Genomic DNA, 14,652 nt, shown 5'->3' with positions numbered 1-14,652 from the left:
AAACCCACTGACTGGAACCCTGGAAACACGTCTGCCGAGCAGAAGTCAAGTTTCTGCCTGGTAAGAACGAGTATTAAAAATTTTTCATGCCACCATTTTATAACTAAGTCTTGAATATTTAGAATCTGTTTCAGACTTTTGCTTTCCTTTCGTGTGTTTTTGTTACTGTGTTTTTTTTTTTTTTGTTTTTGTTGGTTTTATAAGGGGTGGGGGGGGGGGGAGGGGAGGGGGGGGGGGGGTCAGGGTTGGTTTGTTTTTGTTGGGGTTCCTTTGTTGTTTTTTTTTGTTTGTTTGTTTGAGGGGGGTTGTTTTTGTTTTTGTTTTTTGTTTTGTTTTTTATTTGTTGTTTTGAGGTTTTTGTGGGGGGTTTTTTTTTGTTTTGTTTTGTATTTTTTTTTTTATTTGTTTTTTTTTTTTGTTTTGCCTTAGTTATTTTTTTTAAAGAAAATGAATTGTATTTCCATAGTATGGTTAAGGTTTTTTTTATATGTTTTCCATCATCATCATCATCATCATCAACATCATCATCATCATCATTTCCATGCTCCTGTCAGTTGCATATGGCTTCACATTAATTACAATAAAACCTTTGTTATTGGTGTAGTAAAAGTCTGAAAATACTCCTAAGCATGAGATTAAAATCATGGATTTTTCTTTATCACTCCTATTCCTCCAGGTGAATGGGACAATGCATGCAATGAGCTCCAGCGCATGTTGATAGTCCGTTCCCTCCGCCCAGACCGGGTGTCTTTCTGTGCCACTTCCTTCATCATCAATAACTTGGGGTCGAAGTTCACTGAGCCCCCCGTCCTTGACATGCAGCAAGTCGTGGAGGATTCTACAACCAGGACACCGCTCATTTTTGTCTTGTCTCCTGGAGTGGTGAGTCTGGTGTTGTTTTGATTTTAAACAAGTAGCAGATTAAGCTAACTTATTTGTAGTTTGATGGACAATATTTGTGCGGCTATGTGGATCGAAAGGTCCTGGGTTTGAGCCTTGCGCTCTGCACATAGATGCGTCCTTGGAAAAGGCTCTTTACTCACTTTTCTCTCACCGTACTCAGGTGTAAAATGAGTACCTGGCCATTATCAGCGTTGTCTTTGACCGAATAATTGTAATATCACCTAACAGGCGTTATGTCCCATCCTACATGTTAAATGTTGCTGTTGACCAGGGACACCTTATAAAGTGCTTTGAGCACATTTAGTGGATATTGCCCTATATAAAAGCTCTTTTTTTTAAACTCATTGCTTTAAGACTGTTTCCATTACAACAATGAGCCCATAATAATTTTGATTATCAGACCTGCAAATAAGTACACGTTGGATTTAAACTTATACACCTAAGGCCCTTAATATCAAATTTTATTTGTTTAACCCAAACAGATGTGCCAATATGACAATTTTGAAAATTCGTAGTTCTTAGAATAAAAGTCTCTTTAGCTAGTTGCATAAGTCAACTATTAAATAGTTTGCTATCAGAAGGCATAAATAGTCCTCAAAATTTTTCACCAAACTTTTATTTTTTCAAATAGTTTTATTGAATTATATATGTTTTTTCACATTGGTTGGCAGCTCTGCGTATTAAATTGTATTGAATCTGTGATTAATTATCTATCTAATTAATATGTTTATTCATCTTAATACAAGATTTACTTTCATTCACATTATCCAAATAAAAAGTAATTAATGTGTATAAATAATAAATAAAGTAATGAATAAAAATTAATATAAAACAGCTTTAAAAAAAAAACAAAAAAAAAGAACAAAAAAAAAAAAAAACAAGCACAGAACGTTTCAGGCTCAAACCCTTCATCAGCCAATAACTAAAATGATAAAAACATTAATAAATCACTTAAAATTCAGATATTTTGTCTGAATCTTTCGTGATGTACTAATGTTTTTATTGTTTTTTGTTATTGGCTGATGGAGTGTTTTGAGCTCGAAATGTTGCGTGTTTGGTATTTTGTTCTTTTTTTAAACTTGTTATTTTCATTTTTGTTCATTACTTTTGATAATCTACGATTCCAGCAGCTTTGTATATCTCTATAAAACAACAAATAAACTTTGATCATTTTAAAATCTTGCGTGTTTCATGTTATTGGAACATCCAAGTGAGATATTAGGGAGTAGGCACTGGTGTAAGTTAAAGATATGAAAATGTGTGTATGAAACAGTGTCAGACAAAGCAAGAAAGATTTTTAAAAACATCCCCCAAAAAATCAGTCTTCCTCAACTGGGGTGATCAGAAGGTCTGAGGTTCGATCCCCAGTCAAGGTAGACTGATTATTTGGGATGGGGTTTTTTTTTCTTGTATATTTCTTTCTTGCTTTGTCTGGCACTGTTTTATACACACTTTTTAGGCTGTTATTGATGTGCGGCTATGTGGTCTTGTGGTATGACACTCACTTTCGGATCTGAAGGTGCTGGGTTTGAGCCTAGATCGGCGCATAGTTGAATCCTTTGAAAAGACTCTTTACTCACATTCTCTCACCGTACTCAGGTGTAAAATGAGTACCTGATTGTCAACAGCGTTGTCTCTGTCGGGGAAAAAAATGTAATATCGCCTAACAGGCGTCATGTCTCATTCTACATGTTGCGTGTTGCTGTTGGTCAGGGACCCTTTGTAAAGCACTTTGAGCACATTTAGTGGATATTGCGCTGTAGAAAAGCTCATCATTGATGCGGAATTGAATACTGGCATGATAGTAAGTATGGTGATTTCTAACCTCTTCATTCTCCCCTGTTTTTTTATGTTTCTTACCCAGGACCCCACGAGCGCCCTTCTACAACTGGCTGAATCCAGTGGAATGGCGTCTCGGTTCCACGCCCTGTCGCTTGGACAAGGTCAGGCTCCCATCGCTACCAGGATGATCAAAGAAGGCGTTAAAGAAGTAAGTGATCATAATGACAGGGAGGCCTTCTTCTCCACTTTTCTCCACAACAAGATCTTGACAGCCTCAGAACTCTGGCCCAGGACCGTGACCAATGAAAACAATTAAACAGCATGGATGGAGGGAGCAGCTATCGACTGTGACTGAATCACACAATTCTCAGCAAGCGTCATGCGGACTGCGAGGCTTACTATTACTACTACTACTACTACTACTACTACTACTACTACTACTACTACTACTTCTACTACTACTACTACTACTACTACTACTACTACTACTACTACTACTTCTACTACTACTACTACTACTACTTCTCCACTTACATTTTTTTTAAAATAATGTGTAGATCTATTGTTTACAATTATAAGCAAGTATAATAAGTTTTATGTCTACTTAATCTTAGTCTTGGGACTAATACAGTAAAATGTTGACCAATCATAATATAGAAATGAATGAATCTTACTTCCGCCCACATCTAAATATTTTGGATATCAATACTTTTTTTCTTAATAACTTCAATGAAACAAGGTACCAATGATGATCAGATCTGTCTATTTAATCATGTTTAAAACTGACAGTTCTTAGAGTGGGAAAAAAACATATATTTACTTTAATTAATTAATCTTATTAATTAACAACTTGTCATCGGAATTAATAAGATTTTGAAGTATTTAACATGTGTCCTCTGCCACAATTTTTTTCCCTTTTAAACAAGTTCCATTGAGTGAATCAAATTAGTTTGTAGTTGGTACCAACAAATTGTAATAATGCAAATTGTTTCAAGTAGTTTTATGTTTTTTCGCCAACCACATATTTTCCTCTCTCCTCTAAAGGGCAAATGGGTTTTCCTTGCCAACTGCCATCTGTCCCTCTCCTGGATGCCTCAGTTGGACAAGCTTGTAGAACAACTACAAGTGGAAGAACCACGACCGGAATTCCGGCTGTGGCTGTCCTCCTCCCCCCATCCCCAGTTCCCCATCTCAATCCTGCAGACTGGAATCAAGATGACGACCGAACCACCTAAGGTAAACATTCCTTTAAGACTGTACGGTTATCGTTTTCAGAAGTAGATCTAAATAAAATATTCACGTCCATTTATATACAGCACTGCTCAATGATTTCACATCACTGCATTTATTGTCCCAGCAGGTCATATATTACCTTTATAATTGTACAAGGCTCTTCGATATGCTATTTTATTTTCACCATGTCAATCACTGGTCTGTTGTTAGATTGTACAGAATCAGAAAAAAAATATAAGTTTTTGTTCATTGCCAATCATCTCATCACCATCACCGCCTCCCCCCCCCCTCTCTCTCTCTCTCTCTCTCTCTCTCTCTCTCTCTCTCTCTCTCTCTCTCTCTCTCTCTCTCTCTCTCTCTCTCCTCTTCCACCCAAAGTCAAGACAATTATATTGATGAATATTGAGATCAGATTTTTCATATATATGCAGTATACTAGTCATGTTTTGTTTGGGGTTTTTTTTGGGTTTTTTTGTTTGGTTTTTTTTGGGGTGGGGGGGGGGATGTTTTGTTGAGGTTTTTTTTGTTGGATTTTTTTTTATTTTTTGTGTTTTTAGCAAACTTATACATTCCTTTGAGACTTTTTTTGAGTGATAAGACTCAGTCTGAGTGTGGCCTTTTGCTAATACAAGCCATTGAAGGTCTGTGTCATCATAGGAACAATGGCTGCCCCTCTAGTGTGGGTGTGTCAAACCTTTTACCTCCAGGCCACGAAATGACGACCAGATTGCAATGCCATACTTCTTCTTCTTCTTCGTTCCTCTGATGGGCATCTATGGCTGCAGCCCGATATCTGCTATGAAGTCTGTGGTCCGCTTTAGGTCCTCAGCTTCACCATAGAGCTTTGTGTTGAGTGTCTGGAGAGGGAAACCAACCCAAAAATTAATGTGACACGCATCCTCCTCACAATGATGGACAACAATGCCATACAAAATGCTACAGTTAAACAAAATATTTTTTTACTGTTATTCGACACATGGGTGCCAGTTTTTTGGTTCATGTCGGAATTCCGGTTTCGCGATATCTCAAAGTCAAATACCTCCGGTTTCAGTGTTTTGAGTAAAATAACCTAATAGCATCTGTAAAACATTGAAAACGTGATTCAGCCACCTTTTCAGTGTCTCTCTCTGTTCTTTGGCTACCCAAGAGAGAGAGAGACAACTGCACTGTAAGTATTTCACTATGTATTATAAGTTGGTTTTAAAATCAAATTAATTTCTTCATTGTGTCAATATTTTTGCTGTGTAATTTTTTAATAATGGTATAAAAACGGTGATGAAATAAGAGTAAAATTTAGGCCGCATTTTCAGTAGGAACATTTTAAGGTTTGGCAAAGTGTCGAGATTTTAGTTTCAGGTTTCAGCACTTCTTAATGCTGGCACCCATGAGTGTGGATGTGTCAAACCTTTTACCTCCAGGCCACGAAATGATGACCAGATTGCAATGCCATACGAAATGCTATTACAGTTTAACCAAATATTTTTTTTACTGCACCATAACTCGATACTGTAAATAACCTTTTTTTTCTGTCTTTAAAACTCTGTAGGGTTTGAAGGCCAACATGAAGCGTCTGTACAACCTGGTGACAGAGCAACAGTTCCAAAGATGTCACAAACAGGACAAGTACAAGAAGATGCTGTTTACTCTCTGCTTCTTCCACTCCGTGTTGCTGGAAAGGAAGAAGTTCCTAATGTTGGGATGGAACATTGCTTACGAGTTTAACGACTCTGATTTTGAGGTAAGTATTGTCATCATCATCATCATCATCATCATCATCATCATCATCATCATCATCATCATCATCATCATCATCATCATCATCATAGTCGTCGTCGTCGTCATCATCATCGTCATCATCATCATCATCATCATCATCTTCATCGTCATCGTCATCATCATCATCGTCATCATCATCATCGTCATCGTCATCATCATCATCGTCATCATCATCGTCATCATCATCATCATCATCGTCATCATCATCATCATCATCATCATCATCATCGTCATCATCATCATCATCGTCATCATCATCATCGTCATCGTCGTCATCATCATCGTCATCGTCATCATCATCATCATCATCATCATCGTCATCATCATCATCATCATCATCGTCATCATCATCATCATCATCGTCATCATCATCATCATCGTCATCATCATCATCATCATCGTCATCATCATCATCATCATAATCATCATCAACTGCATCAGCATAATTATTGTCATAATTATTGCTTTTCTCAGTTTAGAATGGAGTAAAAACCACAGTCAAACACCCATTAAAGGTTTATACTTCTCTAAGCTTTTTTATTTCCTATGTAACCTCAGGGAACGGAATGGCACAACCTCCCACTAGAAATTTTTGATATCAACTACAGTGACAATTTTCAAGAGATTTACACATTAATTTATCAAGAAAATAACCTTAACAGGAGGAACAATAATTTGTGTTTTTAAAAAAATAAGTAAAAAAGATATCTACAGTAATGCCTGATTCAGATTACAATATTGAAATGAATAAAAAAATAAAATAATAATAAAATATCCTTTATTCATCCCATAGGGGAAATTTGTCTCTAGGGTCTATTCCAAGGGAATAATAGAATAACCCAGCCGTTAGCCGCAGTTCAGTGCCACAAATTAAGCTAAGGTGAGATGACTTGCTCAAGGCCACACCATGCAGCAGTGGGTGTTCGAACTCGGTACCTTTCGGGTATGAAGCAAAGACCGTACTGCTGAGCCACGCTACCCCATCAACTATCAAATCAAGTATCGGCTAGATTTTACCCTTTTCAATTCTTTATTTGTTTTTGTTTGTTTTTAAGGGTTTTACGGCGCTTGCAATACATTTAGGTTATATCAGCGCCAGTAAAAAGAAAGAAAATGGGATAGTAAAAAGTTCTAGAATTACAAATAAAGCACCCAAGAAAAAGTAAGACATAGGGGAACTGGGAACAAATAGGGATCAGATGTTGATTCCCAGAGCATACTATCAATGTACTTAGTTTGAGATCACCTATAAGTCTCATCCGGACACAAGAACAAAATCCAACAAAGAGGAACACACTCAAATGCATACATTATAAATTCAAAATAACAAATATAATAATACATAACAGAGAGATGATTTACAAGGAAAAAAATATCATTCTTTCAGGTATCTGAGAATCTCTTATCCATCTACCTTGACGGTTACGAGGATACTCCATGGGAGGCCCTGAAATACCTGATCGCCAACATCAACTATGGAGGTCACGTGACCGACGACTGGGACAGACGTCTGCTCATGACGTACATCAACGACTACATGTCCGAATCCATCCTCACCGTACCTTTCCACAAGTAAGGGATTGGCCATATAAAACATGACAAGGGTATACAGTAGAAAACGGTAGTAGGGGCTGCCTGAAGCCTGTGATTGTGAAAATACTAACGAAAGAGTGAAAATGGAGGGGCTTCGTTTAGAAACGATAGAGACAATGGACGTTTCGGGTACAAACCCTTCGTCAGCACAGCAATACACAAATTAACGTAGAAAACAAATATAATAAAATAAAATGCAAAATAACTTGTATCGTGTGTGCTCAGTGTTGAACTACGAAGAGTTTGTATCCGAAACGTCCATTGTCTATTGTTCCTAAAACAAAGCCTCTCCATTTTCACTCTTTTGTTAGTAATGACAAGGGTTATTCATAGACATTTGTGTTGAATGCGACTGACCTAACCACTTGTCTATGGTAATGAAAGGTTTTTGTACAGCAGCAGGTTTGTTCTGGTGGCAAGAGGGAGGGGAAGGGGTCTCTTTTTTTTCTTTTTATGTCAATTTAATGTAATGAAAAATAGAACCAGAATATATTACAGTTTATTGAGTATTTTTCACCACAAATGTTAAATTCTTGATGAAATGACAAGCTTTGTCAACTTCTGGTGTAAAATATTATATCACAGTTCCTAGACTCATACATTTCTATGTTAATTTTTTGTTTGTTTTAGTTTGGGGGGTTTGGGGGTTGTTTTTCTTTTTCTTCGGGGTTTTTTTTTTTTTGTTTTATTTTGCATTTTGTCTTGTTTCAATTGTTTTTTTGTTTTTTTTGTTTTTTTTGTTGGATTTTTTGTTGTTTTTTTGGTGGGTTTTTTGGAAGATCCACTATCATTCAAAATGTCAGCGAGGTGGTTTAGTGTTCGAACCCTGACTTCCTAACCTTAAACACTAGTGGAATTTCTTATGTAACTCACCACCCACTCACTCACTATCCAGCGTCGTTGTCCTCATTGGCTTCCCTCACTCTGGCGATGACAAGTCTGCTGCCCATTCTCTTCGTCTGTTGACAGCATCATATAATTTTCTTCCATTCATCTCTGTCCATTATAGGATGTTTTTTATATATAACTAGGCTTAGGTCTTTTGTAACGAAATCTCAGCGCATAGTTGAGTCCTTGGAAAAGGCTCTTTACTCACATTCTCTCACCGTACTCAGGTGTAAAATGAGTACCTGGCCGTTAACAGCGTTGTCTTTGTCCGAAAAATTGTAATATCACCTAACAAGCGCATGTCCCGTCCTACATGTTAGATGTTGCTGTTGACCAGGGACCCCTTGTAAAGCACTTTGAGCACATTTAGTGGATATCGCGCTATATAAAGCTCAATTTTTTTAACTAGTGAAAGTAAAAGCCATATGATAGAACGAGTCATCCTACCTTAGATTATATCATTGATCCAGGACAATGCCAAGCTCTGCCATACACTGACAAAACACCTTTTTTTTCTATATTGACCTGAAAACTTTTCTTCATATTTTGATATGTTGAGATGACCTGCATTTTGCCAAAAAATCAATTAAGTCTCTAATTTAAGAATTTTTTTTAAACAATTGAACACTATTTTATTAATTCATCACATATGTTAACTCTTTCAGCACCATTGGTCGCACTGTGCGGCCAGAGCAGAATCTGCTCAGTGCAGCCGGTCTTGAAAGGCAAAAACAATAATGTAATCCAATCCTAATTTCTACAAAAGTACTATACTATAAATTGAACCAATGGTATCATTTCTTTCATCAGAACATTCATTTGGTCCTAGGGGGGGATATTTTAATTGAGATTTTGCGCTGAAATCGAATGTCGCTTTGTCTTAGCTTGTCATTCTCATGCTGCCTCAATCAGGTGTCAGCCGTTTTGTGACGGAAATGCGAATATATAACTTTAGCATAGAAAGAGTTCACATCAATATTAAATTTATTTATTTTTAAGTATGACCAAAATGAAAAAAAAAGGGGTTTTGTTAGCATATTATCATGACAGAGAAATTTAGACTATACCTAAAATGAGACTTGTTCAATTTTTGCTTCTTATTATTTAACATTTAAGAATAAGACGAGAAATTATGCAATTGTGAATATAACTATAACCACCGTGTCTATCCCCAGACTCTCCACACTGACTGCTTACTACATCCCCAAAGACGGACCTCTGTCGTCGTACAAGGAATACATCAGCATGCTGCCCCCTGTTGACCATCCAGGTAAAACTTGGGGTTTTTTTTTTCCTTATGACTTCACTAGATGTGAATAGTTATAATCTGTATAAATACTGGAATTGATCACCTGACTTTGTTCTTCTTTCCTTTTTTTTTTTTTTTTTTTTTTTTTTTTTTTTTTTTGGTTAAAAAAAGTCGAATTTTGTATTTTTGACAATTTTGACCTTAAATTCAACTTTTTTGCTCTCCCTGACTCACCCTGAAATATTGCAATATTGTGACTGAGGACGAAATGGCTGAGTGAATAAGGCACAGCACCTCCACCCAAAGGACCCAAGTTCCAGCCCCATACAACCTTTTTTTTTAATCATAAGCGATAAACCTAGCTTCAGTTGCTCTCTTTACAATGCAGCGCTGAAGGTGATGCCTGGATTATCTCTTACTTTTCTCGAGATAGACCCTAAAAAATACAATGTCCCCTGGACATGATCAAAGAAATTTTTTTTTTAATTTTAAATATTTCTGAGATTTTTATAGGTTTCTACTAGGCGGGCGGTGGAGTTTCATGGGTGATAATAGTATCACAATGCATCACATTAGAAAATCAACGACTAAAATTGGTCCGTCATTTCTGTTTCTATTTGGGCTGAGCAGAAGCGTTTGGCCAGCACCCTAATGCAGACATCACGTCCCAGATCCAAGAGACGAGGATGTTGTTTGACACATTGCTGTCCCTGCAACCCCAGGTGTCCTCTGTAGGAGGAGAAAGCAAGGAAGACAAGGTAAGGACCTTGTCCGTTTTTAAAATGGATTAAGGAAATAACATGAATAAGATAAGTACGTTTAACGACAAGAGTCTTTAACACGAAGCACATTTCAATATGAGAGTCTCTAAGTTCATTTCAATTTGAGAGTTTTTAAGCACACGTTAATTACCAGTGCTCTGGACAAAATCAAAAGGACAGCCTCAACGTATATTTTGATATGAGTGCCTCTCAGCACATTTCAACATGAGAGCTTTCAAGCACATTTTAATTTGAGACTTTCTAATCACATTTCAATATGAGAACCCTCAAGCACATTTGAAAAAAAATTAGAGTCTCTAAACACATTTCAATATGTCTGTTAGTTTTTGATCATTCGAGATCAGTTAAGTGTAGTTTAAAATGAAAGTATTGGCAAATTGAGAAGAGTACCAAATCAGAAAAATAATTCATCTTCAATTTTTTTTATTTCTCCTTTTATTTCTCTCAATTACTCAATCTGGGAGTTTATCTTATCGTCATTTTATTATGATTCTATTCTCCCAGGTCCTGGACTTGTGTGCCAATTTGGCCAAACAAATCCCAGAGAACATTGACTATGACGGAACAGCCAAAATATTATCCACCGACCCATCCCCTCTCAACGTCGTCTTGCTGCAGGAGGTAACCATCTTGTTTGTCTGTTGTTGTTTTTATTTTTTTTTTTTTTCTTGGGGGCGGTTTTTTTTTTTGTTTTTTTTTTTTGGGTTTTGTTTTGTTTTGGGGGGGGGGGGGGGGGGGGGGTTTGGAAGGATGGGGGGGGGGGTCTAATTTTTCATTTCTGAAATTTAACTTATATATCCCATGTTGTCAGGATAATACAAATTTCTTCCATTTTTCACCTCTAAAAATACAATTAGCACAATTAATTCTATATACATTCTATTTTCATGAGCTGAGCTCATTGACCAGTCTGCAAATTGTCCTTAGGATGACCCACATCAGGAGAAGTGCTCACATACTTTAGGATTTCCTAATAATGCAATTGATCATTATTTTGTTAGTTTGACCACTAGGTTTGTTTGCGATATTGATAAACTATTATATATAATATTTATTAATAAAGATCCATAGATTAACATCAACAATCTCGAGCATTTAAAATTCGAACATTAATATAATGTAATATCCACTGAATGTGCTCAGAGCGCTTTACAAGGGATCCTAAGCCAACAGCAGCACTTAGCATAAAGGACAAGACAGGACGCCTTCTAGGCTATTTTATAATTTTTTTCCCACAGAGATAACGCTGTTAATGGTAAGGTACTCATTTTAAATTTGAGTGCGGTGAGAGAATGTGAGTAAAGAGCATTTTCCAAGGACTCAAGTATGTACTGCTCACAACTGGACTCAAACTCTGTATCTTCCAGTCCAAAAGCGAGTGTCATACCAGAAGACAGCATGGCTGCACAAATCCATGCGATTATATTGACTCATTTGGAAGAGATTTAAGATACTGGGTGTTGGAGCATATATCAAAACAGCAGTTTCTTCTTAACTTCCTTCATATCTCTTCAACAACAGTGCCATCAACTTTTCCTGTCTGTGCCATTTATCTCCTCTTTCTCCTCCTAAACTTCCTCAACCCCAGATTCAACGTTACAACCTGTTACTGGACGAAATGCGTGCCTCTTTGCACGACCTTGAGAAAGGAATCCAAGGGTTGGTGGTCATGACCCTTGACCTTGAGAATATCTTCAACTGTATCTATGATGGTCGCGTACCTCCTACATGGGAGAAGGTGAGAATATACCTTTTACAATGTTATTGTTTTTGTCGGGGGGGGGGGGGTTATTTGTTTGTTTGTTTTTTTGTAATTTTGTTTTATTTTCATTCTTGTGTGTATGTGTGTGTGTGTGTGTGTGTGTGTGTGTGTTTGAGATAGAGAGAGAGAGAAGTGTTTTCTTTTTTTTTTTTTCTTTATTGTTATTTGGGGGGGGGGGGGGGGGGGGTTTGTTTTGCTTTTGGGGTATTTGGGTTGGGGTTCCTGTTTATTGTTTTGTTTGGAAAATTAAAAATATAATTTTATAATAGTGCTCTAATCTTTTTAACTCCAAAGCAAAATTAGAGAATAAGGATGATAATAATAATAGTTATAAATGATGATAATAAAATAATAATAATGACTATTTATTTGGTCAGGTTTCTCCTCCATTTAACACAGTCTACAACATCTCCCTTCTTATATTATTATTTCTTCTTTTTTAATTATTATTCTTATTCTTCTTCAGGCGTACCCATCTATGAAACCGTTGGCTGCGTGGACCAGAGATTTGGTCTCGCGTGTAGAGCAATTCGCCAAGTGGGCCTCTTTGGCCAGACCACCGTGGGTCTTCTGGGTCTCAGCCTTCACCTTCCCCACCGGATTCCTGACGGCTGTCTTACAGACCTCTGCCAGGCAGAACAGCGTGAGTTGTTGTTTGTTATTGTTGTTGTTCTTCTTGAAGTTGTTTTTGTTGGTATTGTTATTATTATTGTTGATGTTGTTGTTGTTGTTATTGTTGTTCTTGTTCTTATTATAGTTATTGTTATTGTAATTGTTGTTATTCTTTTTCTTCTTGTTCTTGTAATTGTTGTTGTTCTCGTTGATGTTGTTGTTGGTCTTGTAATTGTTGTTGTTATTGTTATTGTTCGTGTTTTTTCTTCTTATTGTTGTAGATATTGTTGTTATGTTGTTGTTGTGGTTGTTGTTGTTCTTGTAATTGTTATTGCTGTTGTTGTTTGTGAATGCACACATTTGAGTTCGTATTTTGCAGTTGTTGGTGCTGTAGTTCTCAATGGTGTCAATTGTCAAAGATGATGATGATGATGATAATGATGACGATGATGAAGATGGTTGTGATGAAAATTGATAATAATAATAATAATAATAATAATAATAATAATAATAATAATAATAATAATAATAATAATAATAATAATAAAATAAAAATAATAGTAATCATAATAATACTTTTAATAATAATAATAATAATAATAATAATAATAATAATAATAATAATAATAATAATAATAATAACAATGATAATAATAATAATAACAATGATAATAATAATAATAACAATGATAATAATAATAATAATAATAATAATAATAATAATAATAATAAATAATAATAATAATAATAGTAATAAAAATAATGATAATAGTAATAAAAATAATGATTAATAAAATAATAATAATAATAATAATAATAATAAATAATAATAATAATAATAATAATAATAATAATAATAATAATAAAAATGATAATGATGATCATGATAATGATGATGAAGAAGATAATAATACTAATAATTGTAAAAATAATGATAGTCATGATAATAATATCCATGCTGATGATAATGGTTATGTTAACGATGATGATTTTCATCCCATTTTGATTTCGTTTCCATCCATTCAGTTGTCCGTCGACTCCCTGTCTTGGAATTTGTTGTCCAGACTGTTGACGACAGTAATCTCACTGGACCTGCTAAGGTAAGAAAATGTTTACTCTGCTATATTATCTGGAAAAAAACAGGTATCTAAAAATTTAAGCCAGAAAACTCGTCCTTCAAATTTTGATCGATTAAAATTACCCTCATCTTGGGGAAATGCTCTCAAACATGGGACTTTGTGAAAATCCCAGGTTTGAGATATTTTGCAATATTAGGGTCATTTCAATCGATCTATATTGGAAGGACGAGTTTTCTGGCCAAATTTTTAAATACATGTTTTTTCAGATTAGGATAGTATTTGGCCACACGCATCAGTCACACAGACAATTATTTTTGGGCAAGTCATTTCAAAACGGTGTCATATTGGAGTGACCCCCTGTTGCTTAAAATTTCAATTCTAAACTTTACTTATTTGATTTGAGTAAAATACAGTGGAATCCTGATAAAGCGAACACCTCCAGACCAGAAAGGTTGGTTGACGTTAAGCAAGGATGGACTTTGTCCATTATCAATGGAACACATCTATTAAGACAGAGAACAGAACATTTTTGAGACCAGCAAGTGGCATTGACTTTAAGCAGAAGTTGACTGTAAGAGTGTTGAGATTATGTGGATCCCATGATATCATAAAAAGCGCACCATAAGTTCCATAAAGCGCCGTGTCATTTGGTTTCATGACACACAAAACAAATGGAAACACAGAAACATGGCAACACATGTATTTTCTGCTTGACTTAGTCTTCGACAGTGCTTTCTGTGTAAAAAAAAATATCGTTTATCTTGAAACAAGTCTTTGAGGGCTTATAGTGTGTGTGTGTGTGTGTGTGTGTGTGTGTGTGTGTGTGTGTGCATATATATATAGAATGCAAATTTTCACTCACTATCTAAATCTAAATTGACTTGTAAAAATAATCAACAGGACGGTGTATATGTGGAAAGGCCTGTACCTTCAAGGTGCTGGTTGGGACAAGAAGAACGCTGTGCTGGTTGAGGCAAATCCCATGCAACTTGT

General features: G+C 35.8%; 1 pseudogene across 1 annotated transcript; it reads left to right on the top strand.

The window, feature by feature from the left end:
- Positions 1-642: 642 nt before the first annotated feature.
- Positions 643-13,680, top strand: LOC144960921 (dynein axonemal heavy chain 2-like; annotated as a pseudogene). Its single transcript, XR_013642990.1, has 11 exons — positions 643-882; positions 2,768-2,893; positions 3,730-3,921; positions 5,465-5,656; positions 7,082-7,266; positions 9,351-9,445; positions 10,055-10,182; positions 10,711-10,827; positions 11,795-11,944; positions 12,435-12,611; positions 13,607-13,680. The product of XR_013642990.1 is annotated as a dynein axonemal heavy chain 2-like (transcript).
- Positions 13,681-14,652: the final 972 nt, after the last annotated feature.

This window comes from Berghia stephanieae, unplaced genomic scaffold (genome assembly GCF_034508935.2).
Source record: "Berghia stephanieae isolate SIO BIC M18660-M18661 unplaced genomic scaffold, UCSD_Bste_1.3 scaffold1064, whole genome shotgun sequence".
NCBI classification, from domain to species: Eukaryota; Metazoa; Mollusca; class Gastropoda; order Nudibranchia; family Aeolidiidae; genus Berghia; species Berghia stephanieae.
This window is presented reverse-complemented; position numbering and strand designations above follow the sequence as displayed.